Source organism: Papio anubis, chromosome 5 (genome assembly GCF_008728515.1).
Source record: "Papio anubis isolate 15944 chromosome 5, Panubis1.0, whole genome shotgun sequence".
NCBI lineage: Eukaryota > Metazoa > Chordata > Mammalia > Primates > Cercopithecidae > Papio > Papio anubis.
In genome coordinates, this window is record NC_044980.1 from 54,143,461 (window position 1) to 54,164,276 (window position 20,816).

A 20,816-nucleotide genomic window follows, 5' to 3' on the forward strand; every position below is an offset into this window, starting at 1 on the left:
CTCCATTTCTATTTAACAGTCTTGAAAGCATCGCTTTTTTTGGACAAGCATCCTCACTGTCACCTAGGAGCTTGTTAGAAATGCAGACTCTCAGTGCCTGACCTACCACTGAACCAAGATCTTCATTTTAAAAGGATTCCTCAGGGATTCATATTTTAAAGTCAGAGAAGCATCCATGCAGCCAGTCAATAAATCATTTTAAAATGTGGTATAAAATATAGAGTATAAAATATAGAGTATAAAAACTGGAATGGAAGAAACACATTTTTTGTTATTCACAGATGATATGATTGTCTACAAAGAATACCTAAAATAATCAGAAGCAGCATTATTAAAAGTATATCAAAGTTTGAAAAGTTTCTAAATATTTGTTCGATATAAAAATTATTAGATTTGGATATAGCTGCAGCAAGCTTTTGGAAGACATAACTGAAAATTGTTGCCATTTTGCAATAGCAACAGAAGTCTACAGTGCATGTGAATAAAAAATGTGTAAGATCTTTGTAACAAAATGTATAAAATGTACTGAATAACACTAAAGGAGGCAATTAATAGAGAGTTATGCCACAATTACAGTTAGAAAGGTAAAACAGACCAACAATACTGATGTGTGTCAAAGGTAGCACTACCAGTCAGTGGAAAAATGATGGAGCAGTCAATCGATGGTGTGGAAATAACTAGTTAGCCATATGGGAAACATATATAAAAGTGGATTTCTTCTCACACTGCACACAGAATTGAATTCCATATGTAAAATAACTTTACAGTAAAATTAAAAACTTCAAAAATTTTTAGAAGGAAAACATTGATTTAATTGTAATTCATGAACTATACGATAGAATAGAAACAACACCATTTTATTTCATCTGGGACATTACTAGATGTAAAATAATAAAGTCTATTGATCTCTAAACCAACTCAATAGGAAAAAAGGAGGTAAAGGGGAACATCTAGGCAAACGATGTTCCCATACACGGACTTGCCAAAGCATTTGCAAGATTCCCTTTAGAATTGATGTTTGGTCTCTTGCCTGTCCCTCCTCCCCAGGCAGTCACTTTCTCTTGGATGTTTTCCCCTCTTTCTTTAGCTTTTCCTTGTCAGTCCTGGCAACAGGCCTTCAACACCACACCGTCACCACTCCACCAATTTTGGAGGGGTATGATTTTCAAAGGAACAAAGTTTTTGGGGTTGAGTTCCAGCACTAACATATGCATGGACAAAGATAACAGTCTACAGCTTTCTGTTTTCCTTCCTATTGCTCTAGAAGAAAATGTTGCCAAGAAAAAGCCACTTCTAGTTTTTTCATAGAAAAAAACCTGCTACTAAAGTATTTCTTAAAAAATCATTCTTTTCTTCGGGAGAAGATATTTCCAACATTTGTGATCAAGAGAAATTGCAGAATATTTTTTAAATTCTTAAAAATCAATCAGAAAAAAGAGCCTGGAAGAAACATGAGGAAGGCTTAGAAATAATTTTTATAGAAAAAGAAACATGAATCACTAACAATATTTTTAAGGCTCAAATGTATTATTTATCATGGAAATTAAAATTAATAAAGAAATTAATATTATTTTACCACTAGATTGACAAAAAATTTGTCTTTCCAAAGACATAAGAGAGCTTTTATAAATTGTATGTGATCACATATTCTTTCTCCAACACTCCTTGAGAACCACTAGATTGTAAACTTACATACTCATATACATACTTATGCACACAGACAGGCACACGCACTTACACACATACACAGTCACGTAAGGTTAAAACATGGTAAACATTTTCTAAGTCACTTAAAATTATTGCCTGTGGATTTTCCATGTAAAATATTAAACTCTTTCAATGTTTGAACTTAATGATTATTGAGGAATATGTAAAACTATTAGCTTTCTTGATTTAGTGTAGTTAATATTGCTTATAAAGGAAAGAAAAAATGCTTGGCTACAAGGTCATCTCATTTTAAGATTACATTGATTAAAAATGTAGTATAGAAAGGGCATCTAACCCCCATTTCACTATCCTGCACTGAAAACTTCTTTAACCTTGTATAAAATGCATGCACATTCTTTAAAGTCTTTTTTGTAAAAGAAGTATTAGATTTTTAATGTAAATTATAAGAAATGTAATGTTTACTAATGCCATCAAGAATGGCAGGTCAAATTTACCTGGTCAAATTTAAAGATGAAATGCCTACTTTTACAGTCACCTTTCAAGCTTTGTTTTAGACCCTAGGATTTGTTTGTCACAGGTTTGCCTATTTAGGCCACAGTTTCCTTATATAGGGTACAGAGCTGCATTCAAAGGTAGTGTTTAAGTGTATGGACTTGGGTGCTAGATCACTGTGCATCAACACCCAGCTCAGACACTTACTAGCTGTGTGATGTGGGATAACTAACAGAGCCTCATTAAGCTTTGGTTTCCTCGCTAGTAAAATGAAGCTGAAAGGAGGATATATCTCATAGGGTTGTAGCAGTTACATGAATTAAAATACCTGAGCTATTTAGAGCAGTGCCTGGTTCGTAGCAGGTGATCTAGGAGTGTTATTGTTCTTTACATTATTCACATTTAATAGCAAATCATACTGCAGAAAATGGTGTCAATGCAATGGTCATTACAGGCAATCATACACTTTTAAAGTTTTCAGTAAAAAAGATAATGCTAATACCATTTATAAAACAGAACAAAGAATTCCTTGACAATTTAAATATCTAAATTTATTACTTAAATCAATTTATTATTTGTTGTTGCTGACTTCCACTAAAATGTGCCTAATAGTTTTATGAATGTCTTCCTCTTCCAGTCAGTACTTTTAGCAGGTTTAATTCTCAAGCATTCCAATTGGATGTGCTAGAATTTGGCTCCTATTAAGTCATGATTTTGTCCTAGTGATTAATTTATCCTACCAGATTGGATAAGTATCTATGTATGAATGTGCGTGTGTGTGTGTGTGTGTATGTGTGTATGCGTGTGTGTGTATATATATATTATATATATATAAAAATATAAATTTATACCAGTGGCAAAATAGTGATTTTGTTTTGCCAGTTTGTAAGGTAAAATGATGTTTGCTCCCCATTGTCTTACTTTTCTTAAAAATAAAAAATAAAGCACGCTCGAGTATTTTTACTGTTTGCACACTCTTTAACCTCATGTCTTATTGTGTAACTGAGTCATGACGAATACGACAAATACACATCCTTAATGTTCTGTTGTGTCAGTGCTGGGCTGTGCACTGTGGTGGCTGCCCAGGAGGAGGGGATGAAGGACTTGAGCACTCACATCAAGGATCTTGTATCAATTTAGGAAGACAGAACCAAAACACTCAAAACAACAGTTAGCAATACCAAATGGTTTCATTTCAACCCATGATAGTGTACAGGAGTCGAATAAACAACAGGAATGAAGGAGGGGAAGATGGCAATAGTCAGGGAATGTTTCATGGCTGAAGGGGTCACTTACCCCCAATTCAGGCATTCGACTACTACCTTCATGATTCTGCCATATCCACATTTCTATGTCATGATTTTTGTTGTACCTGAGTCCCCTATATACTATTATTTATTTTAAAAATTCTGTAATAGATTAGATTTTTAAAAACTGAAATAAAATGCCCTCATTTAAAAGAGAAACTTTATATCACAACTATAAATGGAAAGTCAGTACCTCTTGCCATAAAGGCAGCGTAAACAGAATCTTATTAGTTTCTATCCAGATAATGCTGCCTTACAAAGGCACTAGGCTAGAAGCCAGTGTTGTCTCTGTTTATAAGACAAAGCAGGTGTTAATAAGTGTTAGAGACTTAGTAATGCCAACATGGGACTTTCTGCTGTCCTTCCTTCTTCCCTACCATCTTTCTTCCCTTCCTTTCTTCTTTCAACTTTCCTCTTTCTCTCTCTCCCTCCTTCCGCCTCTTCTCTTCTTCTTTCCATCCTTTAGCAAATATTTATTGAGCACCTATTACGTGACAGGTACCATTCTAGGCACAGAGGATACAACAGTGAAAAAACAGACAAAAGCTTTTGCCCTTATAGAGCTTACATTCTTGTTGGAGAAAGACAGTCAATAAACAGATAACAAAAGATACAGTAGGTCATAGGTGTTATGAAGAAAAATACAGCAGGGAGTATCAAGGTGAAGAAAAAGCATGAATAGGAAAGGATTACTGCTAAAGTAACATATGAGCAACGATCTTAAGGGCAGGGTGGAACCAGCCATGCAGATACTTAGAGGAAGAGAATTCCCAGCACTGGGAACAGGTAGTGCAAAGGCTGTGATGCAGAACATGCTTGGCACATTCAGGGAACACTAATGAAGTCAGAGTGGAGAAGTGAGTGGGTGAGGCGGAGAGTGGTTTGAGAAGATGTCAGATCCAGGTCACTTGAAAGGTGTGGTAGACATAGATCATGTAGAAGTTTAACAGACATAGCAAGAATTTGACTTTGACTCTAGATGGCATGCCATTGGATGACTTTGAGCAGAGAGCAACACGATGTGAACTAATTGCTGTTTTTGTAGAATAACTCTGCTATAAGAAGATTAGACTGGATGGGTAAAAGCACCAGTCAGAAAACTGGTTAGGAGGGCATTTCCATCAATTTAAGAGAAAGATGATATTATAGTCTTGTGGTAAGCATAGGAAGTAGTAAGAAATATTGGATTTGTTGGGCAAAGTGTATCCACCACCCCCCAAATACACACACACACACAAATCTCTATCTCAGCATTTATACATTTATGGTTTATAAATGAGGCTATTTATGCGTGGGACATGGTACCTCAGGCCTGTAATCCCAGCTCTTTGGGAGGCTGAGGCGGTGGGGGGATCACTTGAGGTCAGGTAAAACCTCATCTCTACTTAAAATACAAAAAATTTAGTTGGGTGTGCTGGCCGGCACTTGTAGTCCCAGCTACTTTGGAGGTTAACGCAGGAGAATCACTTGAACCTGGTAGGCAGAGGTTACAGTGAGCCAAGATCACACCACTGCACTCCAGCCTGGGCAACAGAGTGAGATTCTGTCAAAACAACAAGCAAACAAAAAAAGAAACATGAGACCATTTATGGGAATGGGGCTGTTCTCCCTGCCCCAAATTTCTTGTCAGTGACTGGCAATCGTTTGTAAACCTTACTGACCACAGTGCCTGAGAAAGGTGCTTAAAAGGTTTGTGCGACTGATTTCAGATGAGTGGAATGACAGGCACAGAGGAAAGAAGGCTCACAGTAGGTATTTGGGGCAAGAAGATCTACGTGGGAAGCGCAGAAAGGCATGGACATTGTGGTGAGGGGCCTCTCAGAGAAACTGAGGTTCACATTAGAATGTACTTCACGTGAAAGAAGTAGAACTAAGAGAAGTACAAGAGGAGAATAGATTTAAGATGACAGGAAAGAGGCCAAGTTTCATGGAATCTTTATTTAAAAAAAAAAGAAATTCAATATAAGTTAGATTTAGGAAATCAGGATTAGGAAAGGGCTCAGGATTTACTACATAACTTTCATTTTTAAATCAGTAAAACATTCTGAAATCCTTACATTTCAACTATCAATTCACTGAATAATGTCAATATTTTGATTATTTTGTTGCTTTTAAGTGATAAAAAAGAGCTGTTCATAACTAATGGAATATGTATATGTACACATACATACATATACATATATATACACATATATACATATATACACGTGTGTGTGTGTATATGTATATGTGTGTGTGTGTGTAAGAAATTCCTCAGTTTCAAAGACTGGCATAGAAACGTTCCTATAGATATACAAGGATCATTTACACTCCTAGGATGAACAGACATGCTGGCATCATGAAGGTTTACTGGCGTTAATTAGGTACCTTTCAAGGGAGATAAAGGAACAATAGGAGATCACTACTAAAAAAAAATATCTGCTGCAAAATAAAACTAATTGAAAACTGAGGCAGGACTAGGAGAGCAGTAGAGAATGATGCACCACTGAGAATGGGAGAAGAGGAATTAAGGCAGGTACACCTGGAAGAAAGGTGGTTGGAGGAGCAGATGTCTTGTCTTTACATCAGGGCATTCCTCATGTATAAGGGAGACTTGGCCCATCTTGCATAAAGCAGTCAGGTCAGAGTGAAAATAAAAAGATGTATAACTGCCCAGTCTCTTGATGGAAATGTGGAGACCCCAAGTCTGGTATGGAAGGGACACAAAGCCAACAGCTATTTTTGCAGGTAAAAGAGAGGATTTTTTTTGTTTCCTAATCCACGTCATCTTCATCTCTTGCCTCTACCTATAGATACAGCTTTCTAATCGGCCTTGCAGGTCAACACTTGTCCCTCTGTGCACCATTCTTCTCCCAGCCAATTACTGGCCTCTAAACTCTTTTTGAATAAATAGCAAATCTCATATTATCTGTTTCAACCTCATTTCCTGACACTCTTTCCCCACTTTACTCCAAATTGCATAACTTCCTGGTCAGTTCTTTAAAAGTTGCCTGTTCAAACACTAACTTCTTCCTCCCTCCCCAAACTATCTCTACAGTTAAGTTTATGTCCTCTTCTTATTTGATCCTATGGCAGCTTCCACCTGTCTGTCATAATATTTGATACATTTGTAATTCTAGATCTGTCACCTCAGAATGTATAAAAGTGTCTGGTACATGGTAAACACTTAAATATTTGTTAACCGTTGAAGGTTGGATGTTTACTATTGATGAACACGAAGCTAAAAAGATAGTAGCTGATAATTATTGAGAATGAAAGGGTTTTTACACTAATTTACATTTCAGATAAGGTACAGCTGGCTCTTAGAGATGTTAAAAAGAACATCGAATAGGAACAAGTTTTCACTGAGATTAAAAGAAAATTCAGGTTTGAAATTACTATAGAACATTGTATAATTTCCCATGTTCACAAATTTAAAAAATACAGTACACTTTAAACAGAGTTCATGTAAGGTATATTTGAGAATCAATTCAGCTCCTTGGTGAAAAAAATTAAAATTTAGAATAGTTAATTGAATGGCTATCATTTACATATTTTAAATATTTGCTCTTGAACTATGAATAACAACATAGAAATGTGAGAAAAATTAAATTTAAGAGGGTATTTATTTGGAGTATACTTTTAAAGCAAGTCTTATGAATCATGGTAAATACTCTTATATGCATGCTCAGGGTATTTGAGTGCACTTTATTCTCCAATTAAACCCAAGACTTAGAGACAGTTGCTAGCCACACACAAACAGTGTCACTGTCCACTATTTTACACAAACGGCAATTGAGTAGCAGGGGAGGGCAAATTCCCCAGTCCTGAGTTACTTCTGGGTGTGCCCCAGATGTTTAAGCTGCATGTTAACTAACTCATTTAGGCCCCCAGAGTAACTATTAATGCACCAAAGCTACAATTTGAGAAGATCTTTTATTTCCGAGAGACCTGGAAAAATCGCCAACAATTTGTAATATCTGTTCTTACCTGGGCAAAGAATCTTGTGGAGTAAAATTGCTTACAGAGGACCTCTATTGCTATAGGGAAAGTTTCGGTTCACTTGAGTAAGAATTATCCTTAAAAGGGATAGAAAAATTCAGGAATGGAACAATATTGACTTCCCAAGACTCACAAGGTGTATATACCATTTAGACAAAGTTTTTAGCCTTGAAAAGGAACATCTTGTATTATTGTTAATGTGAATATTTATGAAGCACTATCAGTAGGCCTAACTCAGTCCCTGCTCAATTAGGTTATAATTTAATTAGTCCTAAATGCAAATCCTCTAAATTGGGGTGGTTGGCTTTTGAAATGAATGCCAACTAATATTATTATTGATGGCTTACTATCTTCTGCTTCTCTCTCTCATTTCTCTTTTCTTCTTACCTTATACATACATTTTGCTCTCATACACCCACCCTTCCTGAATTGAAAGGATGTAAATCAAGGTACACCTGCAAAAGCAGAAGCCCTGTGGTCCACAATGAACTTTAAAATCCATACTAGTGTTTTGTACCTGAAAATTATAGGGATGTTTTGTGAATGTTTATAGGTCTAATACAGTTATCAAATATCAGTTTTGAACCACAAAAACATTTCTAAGATATTATGCAAACTAAACTCTAAATTGAGTTCTCTGTTTCCATTTGAATTTCACATATTTAAATTTCCTATATTTTTTCTGAGAGAGCTCCATATCTGTGCTGGAGTTGGTTCACTGCACAACATTTCTTACAGGGTAGACAGTACACCTTATTTTGTGCTACATTCACTCTTGGGAAACCTCAGTTGTATTACAATCATAAATGGTCACTTACTAATATAGAAAGTAGAAAAAAAGGCTGCCCCTATGAAAACTATTTAATAACTTTAATAAGCTGCTTTGTAAATAAGTAAGTAAAAAGATACACTTTCTTTTACCAAAGCAAACTCTTTGATATGGTCTAGTTCTGTGTCCTCAACCAAATCTCAACTTGAATTGTAATCCAAATTGTAATCCCCATGTTTTGGGGGAGGGTCCTCATGGGAGGTGATTAGATCACGGAAGAGATCCCCCCATGCTGTTCTAATAATAGTGAGTGACTTCTCTGGAGCTCTGATGGTTTTATAAGGGGCTTTTTCCCCCTCCGCTCTACACTTCTCTCTCCTGCTGCCATGTGAAGAAGAACATGTTTGCTTCCCCTTCCACCATGACTGTAAGTTTCCTGAAGCCTCCCCAGTCATGCGGAACTGTGAGTCAATTAAACCTGTTTCCTTTATGGATTACCCAGTCTCAGGCAGTTCATTATAGCAGTGTGAGAATGGATCAGTACAGTAAGCTGGTACTGAGAGTAGTGTGGCACTACTGCAGATACCTGAAAATGTGGGAGCGATTTTGGAACTGGGTAACCAGAAGAGGCTGAAACAGTTTGGAGGGCTCAGAAGACAGGAAAATGTGGGAAACTTTGCAACTTCCTAGAGATTTGGAGGGCTCAGAAGACAGAAAGACATGGGAAAGTTTGGAACATCTGAGAGACTTGTTGAATGGCTTTGACCAAAATGCTTATAGTGATATGAACAATGAAGTCCAGGCTGAATTGGTCTGAGAGGGAGATGAAGAACTTGTTAGAAACTGGAGCAAAGGTCACTCTTGCTATGCTTAGCAAAGAGGCTGGTGGCATTTTGTCCCTGCCCTAGAGACTTGTGGAACTGTGAATTAGAGAGATGATTTAGAGTATCTGGTGGAAGAAAATTCAAAAGGAAGCACACCATAAAAGTTTGAGAAATGTGCAACCTGATGATGTGATAGAAAAGAAAAACTCATTTTCTGGGGAGAAATTCCAGCCAGCTGCAGAAATTTGCATAAGTAATGAGGGGCTGAATGTTAATCACCAAGACAATGAGGAAAATGTCTCTAGGGCCTGTTAGAGGCCTTAGCAGCAGCCCCTCCTATTACAGGCCTGGAGGCCAAGGAGGAAAGACCTTATTTTGTGGGGTGGGCCTAGGGTCCCCCTGCTCTGTGCAGCCCTATATCCCAGCTGCTTCAGTCCCAACCATGGCTAAAAGGGGCCAACATACAGCTCAGGTCATTGCTTCAGAAGGTCCAAGCCTCAGGGCTTAGCAGCTTACACGTGGTGTTGGGCCTGCAGGTGCATAGAAGTCAAGAACTGAGGTTTGGGAACCTCTACCTAGATTTCAGAGGATGTATGGAAATGCCTGGATGTCCAGGCAAGAGCCTGCTGCAGGGACGGGGCCCTCGTGGAGAACTTCTGCTGGGGCAGTGCAGTAGGAAAATGTGGGGTGCAAGCTCCCACGCAGAGTTCCCACTGGGGCACTGCATAGTGGAGCTGTGGTAACAGGGCAACCATCCTCCAGACCCCAGAATGGTTGATCCACCAAGAGCTTGCACTGTGCACCTGGAAAAGCTTTAGACACTCAATGCCAGCCCATGAAAGCAGCCAGGAGTGGGGCTGTACCCTGAAAAACTACAGGGGTGGAGCTTCCCAAAGTGGTGGGGGCCCACCTCTTGCAACAGAGTGACCTGGATGTAAGACATGGAGTCAAAGGAGATCATTTTGGAATTTTAATGTTTAATGACTGCCCTATTGGATTTTGGACTTGCATGGGGTCTATAGCCCCTTTGTTCTGGCCAATTTCTCCTATTTGGAATGAGTGTATTTACCCAATGCCTGTACCTCCACTGTATCTAGGAAGTAACTAACTTGCTTTTGATTTTACAGGCTCATAGACGGAAGGGACTTGCCTTGTCTCAGTTGAGACTTTGGACTTGGACTACCTAGTTAATGCTGAAATGAGTCAAGACTTTGGGAGACTGTTGGAAAGTCATAACTGTGTTTTGAAAAGTGAGAAAGATGAGATTTTGGAGGGGCAAAAGGTGGAATGATATGGTCTGGCTCTGTGTCCTCACCCAAATCTCGAATTGTAATCCAAATTGTAATCCTCATGTTTTGGGAGAGGAAACCTCATGGGAGGGGATTAGATCATGGGAGAAGTTCCCCCTGCTGTTCTCATGATAGTGAGTGACTTCTCAGGAGATCTGATAGTTTTATAGGGGGCTTTTTCCCCCTTCACTCTGCACTTCTCTCTCCTGCTGCCATGTGAATAAGGACATGTTTGTGCCCCCTTCCACCATGATTTTAAGTTTCCTGAACTTTCTAGCCATGCAGAACTGTGAGTCAACGAAACCTGTTTCCTTTATAAATTATCCAATCTCAAGTAGTTCTTTATAGCAGAATGAGAATGGACTAATACACCCTTGTAGTGATTAACATTTTCATCTTTTAAGAATAATCAAAAATAGATGTGCAGCAAAAATGTCATACCATTGCTTCCTGTGCCCTGTGATGCACAGTGGAGCAACGCAGCACTCCTCGCTAGATAAACATTCTCAAATAACAGTACAGGGCACGCAGTTCTAGGAAGGCAGACCACACAGCTTAGAAAAAGTATACGCTGCAGCTTGAAGTGCAAACCACAATGAGGCAACGAGGAGCTTATGTCCGCTCTCAATGTAAAACATATCTCTGTTAGGTCCTCAAATCCCTATGGTTCTCTGCAGTCACCCATCAATGACAACTAAGGGACCATGAAGGGGGAGACACGGACTGGCATTGTCTGCTGCACCATTCTCCTGGTGGTTTGATTAAAAAACACTGAAACTGAAGGATATGTTTAGAAAATAATTGTATGCGTGCTTCAATGCATGTTTTCTCTCTACTTTTAAACTCAGGTAAAGTCAAATGCATATATATTCTTATTATTTACATCAATGACTGTTTCAGGAGGTTGACATGTCTTGTTATCTAAAACCACAGAAAATTTGAATGTTGATCAACATTTAAAATGGCAACAGGAATCTTTTCCCATTGTTTAATTTTATTTATTTATTTATTTTTTTGAGACAGGGTCTTGCTCTATCTCCCTGGCTGGAGTGCAGTGGCGTGATCTCTGTTCACTGCAACCTCCGCCTCTCAGGCTCAAGCAATTCTCCCACCTCAGCCACCCTAGTAGCTAGGGACTACATGCGCATGCCACCACGCTTGGCTAATTATTTTGTATTTTTTTGTAGAGATGGGGTTTTGCCATATTGCCCAGGCTGGTCTCAAACTCCTGGGCTCAAACAATCCACCAGCCTTGGCCTCCCAAAGTGCTGGGATTACAGGCATGAGCCACCATACCTGGCCAATTTTATTTCTTATTTGTCCTTTTTTGTTTGTATAGCCATTCTCCTATTGATAGACACTGTTCATTTTAATTTTTGACTATAACAAAGAATGTTTTTGGGAAATTTTTAAATTTATTTTCCTCTTCTTTTTTTTTTTTTTTTTTTTTTTTTTTTTGGGCACATTTCGCTCTTTTGCCCAGGCTGGAGTGCAGTGGCCAGATCTCAGCTCACTGCAAGCTCCGCCTCCCGGGTTTACGCCATTCTCCTGTCTCAGCCTCCCGAGTAGCTGGGACTACAGGCGCCGGTCACCGCGCCTGGCTAGTTTTTTGTATTTTTAGTAGAGACGGGGTTTCACCACGTTAGCCAGGATAGTCTCGATCTCCTGACCTCGTGATCCGCCCGTCTCGGCCTCCTAAAGTGCAGGGATTACAGGCTTGAGCCACCGCGCCTGGCCAATTATTTTCTTCTTATGCCAAAACAAAAGCTTATAACAGAAAATACAGGCAAAACGTGACTATGTAAAATTTCTGCAATTGTACTTACCCTGAAATAATCACTGAATGGCATGGTGGTTGTTATGGTGTGTGCATGCGTGCAAGTGTGTTTACAACATTTATCTTTTTCTGAGTATAAGCTTATATGTAAATTTTCAATTTACATATATGAATAAGCAAATGCATAAATTTGTAAAAATTGAATGGTACTACACATACTTTTTATAAGATCCTTTTTTTAATCCTGTAAGGCTATTAAAATATTCAAAACACTATCCATATTCTAGTACTACGTTCGCAAAGTATTCATTTTAAAATATCACTGTAGTAGAGTATATTACAGCAGGTAAAGAAGTTCAGTTGAAAGTTACACTCCTAATATTTGAGAGAGATAAGAATGAAGTTTGATGTACTTAATCCTATTGCAATAAAGTGAACTTTCAAATATTTCAAGCCTTCATTGTAAAGTAAAATAAGATCTATTCTTATTTCTTCAAAAATTTTATATATTTAAGCAGGTAAGGTGTCTCCAGCTGAAAGAAATACTTTTATGGCCAGCCTTCCAAATTGTATACCACTTTCTTCTCTTTTAATTCTTCTGTCTCAGATATTTAATTAATAAGAGCTGCTGTAGCAAGGGGCTTGTCTATAATTTTATTGTCACCATTTCTGAGTCATCTACTTCTGATTTGTTTTAAAATCCAATGCAAGATATTTGGCTAACATACAATCACCATCAGCTAGGAATATAACAAATAAACCAATGACAGCCTTCTCTGACGCACTCTTACTTTTATCTGAACCATTTTGCTAAGAAAAATTAGTTTATTTATTCATTAAAAGTCTTAAGTATCCTTCTGTTATATCCGAAACCTCAATTCCTCAACTCCTTTTTTGTTAGTTGGCCATCAGTCGTCAACCATCATCCAGTTAAAGTCAATGATGTGAACAGTTAAAGTCGATGTAAAGGTAAGCAAAATTCTTTTAAGTTCTGCTTTGAAAAGAGGGAACAAAACCCTTGGTGACAGGAGTTTGTAATCTAAAAGGGGCACTGTGATTAAGTGACATATTGAAGAACACATACATGTGTGCCAGGAAACAAATCTATACTGAGTACAATCAGAAACAGAGATTCTATCAGACATATTATAAAGCTTGCTTAAGGAAGCCTGAGGGAGCAGTGACAATCTTTATTATGGAAAAGGGTATAGTTTGAGAAAATAATATTACATCAAACTGGGAAGGACAGCTAAGAGAATGGATGACAGAATCAGGATATAAAAAGAGCATAAGGCCTAAATATAACCAGATGGAGTTAAATAGGGTCATATTTGAAGTCCTGCCCTTTGGTTAAAACAAAAACATCTAACTGAGCAGCTGCTGAGAGAGAAGGAGATGATGCCTAAGTCAAGCCCTTTTAGTTAAGTGCATGATGTCACAATGATACAATGAGGCAGCCAGCGTGTATCAAACTAAAGTCATTTTCATTGATAAATCACCCCCAGGATGAGGCAATGAAAAAAAGAGTCTCTATGATGCTCTGAAGTAATTGAATTACTTTAGGAATTTCTGGAATTTGCTCATCTTTGGGCCGTTAAATTACAAAAGAAGGTTATGAGAGAGGAGCTAGCCTAATGGGGAGTCACTAGAAAAGGAAAGCGATGTGATAGTATAATGGTAGCCAACTTAAGGAATAGAAAACATAGGGAACAGACCTGATGGTTACAGATACAAAAGTGTCACATGAAAATGGAATTTCAGGCAGTTGTGCACTGGGTCACCAAAATGTCATTCCCAAAATATACTCCGTCGCACCTCGCCACTCTGTCCTTGACCCTCAGCCGAATATGACATATCTCTGGAAGCCCGGCAGATGCAAGCTGAACAGTTGGCCATAAGAGCCCAGTTGAAACAAGACTACCTGCTTCAGTACAACAACCCTAACCGCCAAGAGCTCACTGAAGATCGTGCCTTGATTCGAGATCAGCAAATGTCTATCCTAATTTCAGACTCACTCCTAAAAACTCACTCTTGGAAGCTCTGTGTGGAATCGGGCCCCTCTTCTTCTGGTATTATGTTTTCAAAACTGACAGGGATAGAAAAGAAAAACTTATCCAGGAAGGAAAATTGGATGGAACATTTAACATCTCATATTAAGTCTGGCAATGATGACTATATGGATTCTTACTTAAATAAATCATCTATTAATCATTAAAAAAAAAAGAAAGAAAATGGAATTTCACTCACCCTGTGTGTTTCCAAGATTAACAAGTAGGAGTAATGCTACTTAGAAGTTTTGTGGAGGCCAAAGTTCAGTGAAAGCAAGACCAAGCCAGCAACACAGAGCCAGCCAATGACACATCAACATTGACCAGGAGAAGGATGGCCAGCAATGGGGGCACAAGCATTGACCTTTGAAGGGTCACATCACAGCTGTGTTAGCACTGAACCACAGGGCACTGGTGTGTTCTTTCATTCTGAAAATTCGGATTCAACAAAAAATTTGTTTCCTTCCCAATTTACCTTCCTTTGAACTAATTAAACTTCTGTCCTCTTCATCCCTCAACTATTAAATATTAAAAAATATGTTGACCAATTTAAGGTTTTGAAATAAAAACATTATACGACCAAAAGGTTTGATAGATTCTCAACAGCATAACACTGTCTACTTCTCTGTAGGTATCTCCTGAGCACCAGATACTAAGCTCCCTTGATGAAAATAGCTTTTCAAAACATGATAGATATGCTAGTGCACTGTATTCAGAATAATGTGAGTTCATACGGACTTGTCAGGATGTAAAGAACATACAATGTTTGGTGTGTTTCATGCGGGCCCCAGGTATGGCCCCGGTGCAGTGCCTCTCACATTGAATACACATATGAATCACCTGGGATCTTACTGCAATGCAAATGGTGAGTCACTAGGTCAGGGTGGGGTCCAAGAATTTCTACCAAGTCCAGGTGATATTCATACTGCTGGTTCATGGATCACATTTTGAGTAGCAAGGTAAAGCATATTTCCCATGAAGCAGCATTGCAGAATGTTTATTACCAGGCCAATATTTACCTAGGCATTTCTTTGCTTTTTATATTAACACTTCTATTGACATAGATCATAAAATTTCTGTTTTCCTTTCTTCGAAAATTAAAATATACAGTATACTAAAACTTCAAAAAAAAAAAAATCAGACAGTTTTTCCCCCCAGGTACTTAAGAGGATACAAACCCATGAAACTTGGCCTCAATTAGATTACAGTGGTCCCTCGGGATCTTTGGGGAGTGGTTCCAGGACTCCCTGCAGATATCAAAATCCATGGATGTTCAAGTTTCTTATATAAAATGACATAGTATTTGTATATAACCTACACACATCAATATACTTTAAATCATCTCCAGATTACTTATACCTAGTACAATGTAAATGTTATGTCAATAGTTACTATGCTGTATTGTTTAGGGAATGACAAGAAAAGTCTGTACATGTTCAGTATATACACAACCATATTATTAAAAAACAATTTTGGATTGAATACATAGATGTGGAATCCATGGATACAAAAGGTCTACTGTACTTGGAAGTATCAATAGGAAATTTCATCAAAATTGATGGTGAATTTTGCACAGAATTAACTCTCATTTTGTTTTTATTTATTCAGCATATGTAAGTCGGTCTCTAATAATAAAATAATTACAATGACTATTTTTCTCCAGCTCTAAATTTATTATAGCAACAACTCAGGATCAAATATAATTTGAGATCCCTTTGAAGGGGTATAAGCTGTTGGTTGATAATGATGTTGAGTAGATGGTCCAAAAAGACTCAGTCTGAACATCTTCAATTGTTTGCCTTAGACCAAATTTTAAGTGAGTGTAAGAATTCATCTTCTTTGAATATGGTGTATTGAATTTCTTAATGAATTCTCCAGCAAACATGAAAAAGTAAATGATGTTATCCGGGCAAGACTGTTTCCTTATAGAAAAGTAAGAATGTCATCTGTGGAGTTTTGAAACTTTATTGTAAATCATCACACATGACTCCCGGGGAAGCTTGTACATGTATTCTGAAGTAGAAACTGCCCTTTTAGCGGTGATATTCAGAATCTAGTCAGGCTGATCATTGTCCTAGTCTCAGCTTTTAGCCTCCTGTTTCCTTCATCTGAAATGTTCTTGCCCTTCACCTCCTTCAAGTCTATGCAAATGTCAACCTGGAGGGCCACGCTATTCAAAATTGCATCCCTACTGATACTGCCTATGTCATTCCCTTTTTTCCTTAGCACGTACCACTATCCAACATATAATATATTTTTTACTTATTTTTCTTGAATATTGTCTATCTTTTCTGTAGTTTTCTACTGCTGGTGTAACAAATTATCAGAAACTTAGTGATTTAACAATTAAAATGTATCACTTTATAGTTGTGTAGATCAGAAGTCCAACACAGATCTCAAAGGGCTAAAATCAAGGTGTCTTCAGGACTGCATTCCTTTCTGAATGGGCTAAGGGAGAATCTGCTTCCTTGACCTTTCTAGTTGTCCACATTCCTTGGCTCCTGGCTCCCTTCCTTCATTTCCAAAGCCAACAAAGTTGCATCTCTCTAACCCTTCTTCTGTTATCACATATCTCTCTAACATAACCAGGGAAAAGTCTTTGCTTAGAAGGACTTGTGCGATTAGATTGGGCCCACCGGGCTATTATAGACACTACATCTCCAGGTCTGTGCCCCTAATCAAATCTGCAAAATCCTTTTTTGCATGTGAAGTAACGTTCATATAGTCCAGGGATTAGGCAGTAGAACTCTTTGCAGGGGCCATTATTTTGCCTATACTCATTGAAATGTAAGCTCCAAAAGGTCATGGATTTTTATTTGTTTGATTTGTTATATTCCTAGCACTTACAGCAGCACCTGGTATACAGTATAAACTCAAAAAATATTTATTTCAGCAAATTAATGAAAGAAAATTGAATTGGGCTAATGATGTCATGACAAGCACATATTTGAAGTGCAGGTGCTAGACATAGACCCTTACTAGATTTTTTTGTTTTGATTTTTGAGATGGAATCTCACTCTCACCCAGGCTAGAGTGCCGTGGCACTATCTCAGCACACTGCAACCTCTGCCTCCTGGGTTCAAGCAATTCTCCTGCCTCAGCCTCCCAGGTAGCTGGGATTACAGGCACCTGCTGCCACCATGACCAGCTAATTTCTGTATTTTTAGTAGAGATAGGGTTTCACTATGTTGGCCAGTCTGGTCTTGAACTCCAGTTAGGTGATCTGCCTGCCTCAGCCTCCCAAAGTGTTGGGATTACAGGTGTGAGCCAATGTATCTGGCTAGCCTCTACTAGATGTTTGAAGAGTTAACCACTTTAATTAAATAAATCTTAGTCCTCATTTGAAAAATGAGACCATCACTTTGCCCACTTCATAGAGTGGTTTAGAGAATCAATCAATGTGATTTGCATTAAAGTGGTCTGAAAATTCTCAGCTAAAGAAATGTAAATCATTGATACTATATTTTTTAAGTTGGTCTTAGTATTCTTACCTAAAAATTTCAGTTTCTTTGAGCTCAAAATATCAGCAATTTTGGTCACAGTTCACTCCTCAGACTTTCAGAAACCCCATTCAAGATGCTGAAAAAGATGTGGGAAAATCTTAAAGCATGGCAATACCCTTCTTTGGTTTCTTTTTTGCCAAACATACCATTCCTCAGGGTCACTGCCCTAGACTGAGTGTAGCATGATTGGACCATCTAAGAAGATGGTGGGATAACAGAAAGTTATTTGGAGTCTTCAGAGCTCATTCTAGTCCAGGCTCTTTTTGACTGGGCATTTCCATTAGTATCTCCAAGTCACCCTGCTGCCTAGAGTTCATCATTCTCAACTACATATTATTAAAACATGTTAGCAAGTACTGCAGTGGTGCAGAAGAAAGTCACTAAGAGCCTTACTGTTTTTATTTCCTTAAGGTAGGACTAGAACATAATTTAACTAACACACTGTCTTCATATAACTTAAGTTTATAACCAATATCACATAAAAGATAACATGCCCACAAATACTTGTAGAGTTATTTTGCTGATCTTTCAACAAATAGCACTTAGAACTTTTATCATGTATTTTTAGAATATTTGTACAAGGAAATGAGCCTCTCCAATTTTATTGAAAACATTTGTCAATTTTATTAAATTTTTTAAAACTCAGAATTTGCTTGGAACTCATATGCTTATATTTACTAGAAGACTAAAAATCTAAAGGTTTAAGAGAATTTTCTATTGCCTTAGCAAATCTGTAATGCCAAAATTAGAAAACAGTTATTTTTCTCCAGGATTGATGTAATTAAAAACACTAAAGTGGGGGTCAAATGATAACAACAAAGCACTCTTAATATAGATGTGGTTTGTTTCTCTGGGCCTATGACTATATATGGATATTTGGAAACATTACAGTGTTTGGCGACAACAAAGCTATTCATTGTTAGTCAACAGATATGCACATTGTGGTGAAAACTCAACCAATAAAATTGTTAATTTAATGCAATGATTCTCAAAGTGTGGTCTCCAGATCAGCAGCATTGGTGTCACTTGAGGACTTATTAGAAACATAAAGTTGGAGGCTTTACCAGAGATCTACAGAATTAGAAATTTGGGGGAAGAGGCCCGGTAATGTGTGGTTTACTGGCCCTTCTAGGTGATTCTGATGATCATTAGTGAATACCCTTTTACTTTCTTACCTTAAAATCTTATAATCTTGTTTGATAATATATATGAAAATGCATAATTGCTTTTTAAAATGTGAAAATCTGAGTCAGCAATTAGGGCCAAGTCATATCTAAAAATCATGTGGGCAGAGTATTCTGAAAACTAGATATTTGAATCAGCTGAAAAGCCGCCACTGCAACCCAAACCTAAAACCTCCCCTAAAACCCAAACCCAAAAGTATTATTTATTCAATAATTTACATAAATTATCCATGTAAAATAAACATTGTATATATGAAGAAATGATTTTCACATATTAACTGAAATCTAGCTTATTTTGTTGGAATCTTCTCTCGCATTTTAGACATATTTTCCAGAGACTGATTTTCTTGCTCCACAATTGTATTGGAAACCCCCCAAAAAACAAAACCAAACAGACAAGCCAACAATATTCTCTTTTAATCAACTAGATTTTTAAAATCCAGAGTCTTAAAAATATGGGTATTTTCCCCTGTGAGTTAAATAAGCACAAAACAAACATATTATATGGTCTATAGTCTTATTTTAGTAACTGGAAACACTATTTTGCCTGCATTCCAATTGTTATGGTAAAGGTGAAGCCAAAGTCCTGAGACAGCCTCAAGGATCTGGTGGCTAATTCTTCCAACAGAACCAAGGACAGTGTCCCAGACAATGAGGTCTGTTTCAGCTGCGTCTCACAAGGTGAGTGTCCAGGGTATACAGAATGGGGTTGAAGACTCTTTCCACAAGAGCAGCAGAATAGCATGCACATGAAAGTACTCCATTACCGAGAGCCCTCAAGGGAAGAACCTGTGTGCAATGGAGTTACACCATCCAGGACTTCCAGAGTAGAGGACTGGGGGTTATTGGTAGGCAATGGAGAGCCAATGAGATTTCAGGTTGTGGATTTACATATCACAGTCTCTTGTTAGGAGGATGAGCTCCAGCCAAAGTGTAAGCTTTAAACTGAATCTTACAGAGCCTGTTGTCAGGAAAGTCTGGCAATTTCTAGCTTGCCAAAAGCCCAGGTGAAAGCAATAGTGGTGGTGATGGAGGCTAGAATGTGAGAAACCTTTGGGCCAGGTTTGAATGTGATGGCTGAAGGAAAAAATAGGAAACAAGGTGAAAACTTGGGCTTCTTGTTAAGAATTTCTTAATATTGGGTATGACACTTATTTTGCATTACTTATCCATGCAAACTATTGAGGACAACAAGATAATTTTGTGCTTAGATTGGTGTGTGTGTGTGTGTAGTGGGGGGTCATCTATCATGTATCTAGCTGATTCAAATCATTTTTTTCTGAATGATAGGAACACGTGAAAAGTGATATCTCTGGGAGTCAGAGCAAGTATGGATCCATTTCTTAACTAGCAGTTCTTTAAGTGGAAGTCTGTGAACCTCTAAAGCAGCAGAGTCATGAAAGACATTTAGAAAAACACAGTCACCTGGGTCCTGTCCCCAGAAAGCCTGATGTCATTTTTCTGGGTGTCTGGCCCAGGCATCAGATTTTTTAAAGTTCCCCAGGTGATTGAAAGTGGATAAGAACTAATGCTTGAAAATGTAAGTGAAGGCTTTTTTCAATTAGATAATATAACTTTAATTTCATTCTGTTGATTTGCCTAATAATCTGTTGTGATGCTAATGAAACCAAAGTGTTATATATTTACCTCCTAGGGATTATGCAAAAACAAGTAAGATAATAGGTATTACAGAACATCAAGCTGATACTTATTTGGGCCCTGTTGTCAGCAACAGTGTTACAGCATTTTCCTGCCGGGAGTAAATACTTACATAAATCACTGGGAAAATACAGCAAAGTAGCATAATTTCTTCACTTTTACCTTTAACATGTGGGCTATAAAGTTGTCTATAAAATACTATCTGCCATAACTTATAATAAATACATCCTTTTTATTGACATAAGATGGGTAAATATAGTTTTTAAAAGGCATCAGAGGAGCGATAAAGGCAAACTGGATGTCAATACCCATTTT

The 20,816-nt window shown here is 37.7% G+C and overlaps 1 protein-coding gene and 1 pseudogene across 12 annotated transcripts in view; one reads left to right on the plus strand and one right to left on the minus strand.

Annotated features, from left to right (window-relative positions):
* The window catches only part of PDE4D (phosphodiesterase 4D), a 1,533,637-nt gene that overhangs the window by 544,742 nt on the left and 968,079 nt on the right, over window positions 1-20,816 (minus strand). The window lies entirely within an intron of this gene.
* Window positions 13,893-14,371, plus strand: LOC103885122 (annotated as a pseudogene).